General features: G+C 40.5%; 1 long non-coding RNA gene across 1 annotated transcript; it reads left to right on the forward strand.

Moving 5' to 3' along the window:
• Positions 1-163: 163 nt before the first annotated feature.
• On the forward strand, positions 164-2,448 carry LOC121962531 (uncharacterized). The gene is made up of 4 exons (XR_015775715.1): positions 164-197; positions 301-420; positions 1,375-2,131; positions 2,225-2,448. It is a non-coding gene; the product is annotated as an uncharacterized LOC121962531 (long non-coding RNA).
• The last annotated feature ends 3,432 nt before the right edge of the window (positions 2,449-5,880 follow it).

A 5,880-nucleotide genomic window follows, 5' to 3' on the forward strand; every position in this document is an offset into this window, starting at 1 on the left:
TGGGCTGTTTTCTGCTGTGTGTGTGTGTGTGTGTGCTTTCCATGGCCGTTGCTTTCTGGTGCTGGAGAACGCACTCCTGTTGCTTGTCCTGCTCATTGACTGCTGCACACCTGCCACCCATTTTACTCATCAACCACAGCACAAAAGGCCTGGACGCACTCTTCCATGCTACCATATTGTTTCCACATCTCTTAGTGGTAAGTTTGGATCTTCTCCAGAAGTTTTTTCTGAAAAAACTGTAAGAATCATTGGTGTTTTTACGGGTTCATGACAATTTGGTTTTTTTTTTCTGAGATGCAGCTCATGGTTCAGCCTGAGTCGAGTGCACCTGCAGGCAATCACACGCACCCATAGAGAGAGAGAGGCACAGGTGGACTGACTTTGTCTATCTTGATCTAGCACACTGTGACCTGATCTGCTGTGAGTCAGAGCACTTTGACTTTGTCTACAGTGACTGAACACGCCTCAACCTGGTCTTTCATTATCTTACGAACTGGGACTTGGTCTGTCATAATCTAACAAGTCACAACCTGGTCTATTGCGATCTAACACACAATGGCTTTGTCTGTCATGATCTATCTAATGCACCTTGATCTGGACTATCATGATCTAACACACTGGAACCTGGTCTATTGTGATCTTAGGTGCCGCGACCTGGTCTATCGCACTGCAACCTGCTCTATCATGACCTCAGAAAACCGGATATGCCTGTGTGCGCGTGCATGCATTTTTATGTTTCTCTTTTGCTTCTTCTTTGTGGGGATATTCTTGTACTACTAACAGCACCTCTACCTACTAAAAGCTGCTGACGTCGTGATGGGGTCTGACTACCAAAGACTCTTTATATTTCTAAACTTTGTTGTGCACCATGTCAGTAATTTATTTCTTAAATGGAGTCTGTCATGATTAACATAAAACTTTTCTAGTTAATGTGATTCCTCAACATTCTTTTCATTTTCATCGACCTCAATATGTAGTTATATTAAGTCTATGTAACTTCACCACACAGCAATCAATGCAGCCAAGACTGACATATATACAGGATAATTGTCAATGCTGAAATGTTAACAACACAACATGTAGAATTAAGACATAAAGTCAGCAGACTGGCTCAGTAATATCAGTTACACAGACTAACCTCTATGCTAACATTAGCCACATAACCTCAGACAGGGGCAGCAAAACTCCTGAGTATGTTAAAATTAGCAAGAGTGTGTTTTATTGGTCACGAATTTAGCTTTTCATTTGCAAGAGTGCAATATTTCTTTTCATAAAAGTTACATAGTGTTTCTTTAAATGTTGTTAACAGCACTCTCCTCTCCCAACCCACATTCAGCTTTCTATGTATTCCTGTCCTTTCACTCTCCTCCACAGGAGCTGAAGCTGGATCTGCTAGCGTGTTTTGGTGTGACACAACAGAGCCTCTGTGCAGCTCTGGCAGGAGTAGAGGGGGTGAAAGTGGATGCTTCCCAGGGGAACAACAAGCTACTGCTCTGGACACCACTATATACTGTCTAGTGGTGAGATTCACCAGGCTGATCAGTCCCCAGCAGCACTCAGAGAGGCAGCTGAACCCTACCTGGAAACAAATGCTATGAAGTGTGTGTGTGTGATAATGAGAAGTTTTAAGCTCTTAACCTCTCTAATCTGCTTTCAGAGGCAGTGTTACAATCTTGTTGCAATTACTGATGTGCACAGTAGTTGCACAAATGTTTTCGTATCTTACAGGGCATGCAAAGAAATGAAAAGTATTCTGTTCAAGTAAAATTATACTTTCAGCGTTTCGGCTGTTCTTTCTTATAGGTAAAGTCTTAAGATTCTACAAACTGGAAAAACACACGCACACACACAAATTACTCTTGCCGGCACAAATTAGACAAAGAATGTTAGGATCTGCTGTGTCTCTCCCTGTGTTTCTTCCTTGTTTCCCTGCCCTTCCTGTTCTCTGTCTGTGTTGTCTGTTTTTGTTGTATGTCTTCACCTGCGGGAGCGAGGTGGGGCTTCTGATCCAATTCACCTGCTCATCTACACACCTGACCGTCATCAGGTCTGATCACCTCTCTCTCCTGCTTCAGTATAAAGCCCGGGCTCACTCTCCACTCTTCACCAGTTCATCGTTGATCCCTTTGTGGTAAAATTCTCGGCCAACGTATCGCTCCAAGAATTCATCTTCTCTTTTTTGCCTGGGATTTTTGTAACTTACCTTGTTTGTCTTTTCATGCAGCACTGCCATATTCACCTGCCACACTGCTGCCACGCTCAACACCTGTCCTCCTCTCGCCTCACCTGGTGGTTTTGGAATGCTCCCCATCTCGGAACCGAACCTCCCTCGAGGACCCATCACCCCCTGATCCTCACTCAGAATCTCCCTTGTGCACTGTTGGTGTTATAAATACAATAGTTAAACATTTCTTTGGTCTCCTGGTCTGCATTGTGTGTCCTGTTCTGCCTTACGCTCTGAAGCATTACAAAGAATCTGCTTGGATTCAAGAATTTTCAGCTTTGGCAAGAAATATCAAGCTGTGTGTCATGTTTTGCAGTTTTTCTGAGTGACCATATAAACAGCAACAGTTCTTCAGTGAAATATTAAACTTTTGTTTCAGTTTGGCCTTTCGTTCAATGGTGTTTTGGGAAAACCGGGATCTAAGGTGTAATCGTTTGAAAAGGCCACCCCTGCTGTCACCGTATAAACTGGCAATGCATGGATCCAGTGAGAACAGTGACGTCACAGCTGCACTATAGCATGTGTGTGGTGTTCTTCTATGGTGTGTCATACAAAGTTACACCGCCAACTACTGGCCTGGTATGCATACTCTGTGTTTTTGGTTGTATTTGTGGATCCGTGTGCATGAGGATCTTTTTTGCAATGTTATCATATGAACGCAGATTTTTTAACAAACACAGTGGAGAGACTTTTCCCGTTTGTAGTAGGGCCGCTCTTTTCCAAATGTGGCCTGAATCATTTCACTTAATTTTGCTGTATCTGATGTCAGCTTGTAACACAGGAGCACAAAGGAGAGTCCTGCAGTGGAGCCGAGAGTGAGCTCTCTTATTCACCCAGGTAAACTCCACAGTCAGTGTTGTACAAATATAATGTACAAATTACAGATATAATGTGACTTCACACTGCATCTTACTTGTACCATATAACATCAATGAGGTCAGCAGAATGAGGGTTCATCTCTGAATGTCTCATCATATGTACCACTGAAGAGTAATTGTATGTGAATGTCTGTTACTCAGTGCTGGAGTTTTTCATTTTAACCAGGCCTAATTAAAAACATTAAACTGTAACTTCAGGTTTTTTTTCACATCTAAAATGATAGATGGTACTTGTGGTAATTAACATCTTTCAAAAATAATATCAGACATTTATTTCATTGTTAAGGTATTTTTGTTTTTGCCAAAAAACTGTAAGTGTTTAACACCAACATTTCCTGTCATAAAGTTTATTCACATATATGGATATAACTGTATAAATCAGCATCTATATATAATCAGCTCTGGTTTTATAAAACAAAATAGCTTTTAATGGCTAAATTATACACCATCAAAATCCATTCTCCACAATTGAACACAAAGCATTATCCTTTATCCTCCAAATTTAGGGAAGATGTCATTAGATGGTTATGTATATGGAGTCAAGAATATGCCACACAAGTAATTATATACCTACTGTTGTTAGACTGCAATCAGTACTGAAATTGGCAGATCTTAAATTCAGGATGTTTGATTGACATATCTGCTACAAACAAATTACAGCTGACCAATCAGAGCTGCAGCTGTGGGGTAGACTTTCCTAAATGATGCTTCTTTAATGTGTTACTAAGCACTAAATCTACTTCTTGAGTTAGTAAATGACATGTTCAGTCACTTTATGACACATCTTATTATCCTAGTTCCATTTTATAATGAGAAGTTATTTTCCCTTTTCTCAGAGAAAACCCAGTAATTCTGTCTAAACCCCCAGAAAATCTATGGACATACCCAGAGATACTCGACCACCGAATGACAAGACTATGTCACGTTTGTCCGCACCACTCACTTTTTAATGCTGTATTTATAAATCAGGGTGTGTGGTAGAGAGGATGGATGGCAAGGGAAGATGGCTACTTCCCAACACTCAGGAACATGCACAAACCTAGGAACCCTCAGTTGGGGGCAAATGTTCAATATAGCCATTGAATCATCTGTTTGGCTGACACATGTCAGTGGGAGAAATAAAGGAATAAAGCAGGAATGATGTGACAGAGCTGTGACAGGGGTTTGTCCCTAACACTGTAATGGAAACACACTTGCTGCAACACTTTCAGTCACCTACACAGACAAAGTTCAAGCTGTGACTGGTGCTACATCAAGATGTGGTGAGGCTATAAATCATTAGATCCCCATGTGGTTTAGCAGATATTGGCAAAACAACAAGAAAAATGTTTCTTTGTCTTCACCATCACCTCATCTGATACCAGATGAGGTGAATCACCTCATTATACTTTTATAGCAACATTATACCTTTATAGCGACCTTGTCTCTATGCTACTGCTTTTTTTTTTTTTGTTTTTCTTTTGTGGATCATGGGTACCAATGTTTACTGCATTACAGTAATTCAACATATGTAGTATTGTAATGAGGTTGTTATTGTAACACAAAGCAACATCAGCATTCATTTAGACTGATCCTCAGACGCAAGTTATGTATTTACTCTCTTTTTGCTCTGTTTTGGTCTCCAATCCAACTCCTGATGGGAAAAAAATGTCTATCTAGTAGCTATATGTTTCACCAGTGCAATTAGTTGAGGGTTGAATGAATTGTCTGTGGACAGTTTCACTCCTTGGGATTCTTTTCAGAGTACAGCTCATACTGTCTGCCCCTGGCAGGAAAGGGGAGGGTTGGGCGGTGAGCTCACTGTCCTTCTACCACTGACAACAGATAAAAGTGAAACTAAAAATTGTTGCTGGCTCCTGAGTGAATATCTGTCAAATATCCAGCTGAAAATGAAGCGAAAATTAGTGCACTTGCTAGTCTGGATGACAATATTTTAGTCACACTGGCCACACATTGAAACCATGAACAGGAAATTATTATAGAAGATAAAGTCGGGGCGGCCTCTAACTCACCTGCTAGAGCGTGCGCCCCATAGGGTTCGATTCCAGCCTGTGGTCCTCTCCCACATTTCCTGTCATTCTATAGCTGTCCTATCAATAAAGAGAAAAATCCCCCAAAAAATAATCTTTAAAAAAAATAGAAGATGAAGTCTAAGTATATAGAGTGCAAGTCTGAATATATTAAATGAAACTTAAGAATATGGAACAAAACTTGAAAATAATGAATGAAACTTGAGAATATGGAATATAGCCAGGCAGGCAGGCAGGTAGATAGAAAAATAATACTGTCAAACTGTAGCCGTATGAGATACAGACCATTCATTTAGTGGACGTGTGCCTTCTTCTTGATATTGTTGCCTTGAATAATGAAATAAAGTTGCGTAATGACACAGAATGGTTCAGCTTCTTCACTTAATGCCTGCTGGTCCCTGCTCATCCTGTTTGTTCTGTAACTGTATAAACTAATCTATGAGCAAATGTCAAACATGAGACAGAATGCACCCCTGCAGTGTTTATTCTGCAATTTGTGGTCCCAACCGTGGGCAAGAAAATACATTTTCACGATAAATATTTTAGTTACAACATGATTGTGCAAGCAGAGCAGTTTCCCAACAGCTATGGAGTCTGAGAAGTTTATTCAACATTCTGGTTGTAAGAATACAATACTTAAAAGCATTGTAGGTGCTAGAGCACAGCTGTATGGGGGAGTTTTTCATGCAGTATTTAAGAGTCTCACAGAGTCTTGCTGTAGAGTGTAGCATGGCCTTCTTGTTTTCTT

This window comes from Plectropomus leopardus, chromosome 23 (assembly GCF_026936395.1).
Source record: "Plectropomus leopardus strain MGB_pleo_1.0 chromosome 23, ASM2693639v1, whole genome shotgun sequence".
Classification (NCBI taxonomy): domain Eukaryota; kingdom Metazoa; phylum Chordata; class Actinopteri; order Perciformes; family Serranidae; genus Plectropomus; species Plectropomus leopardus.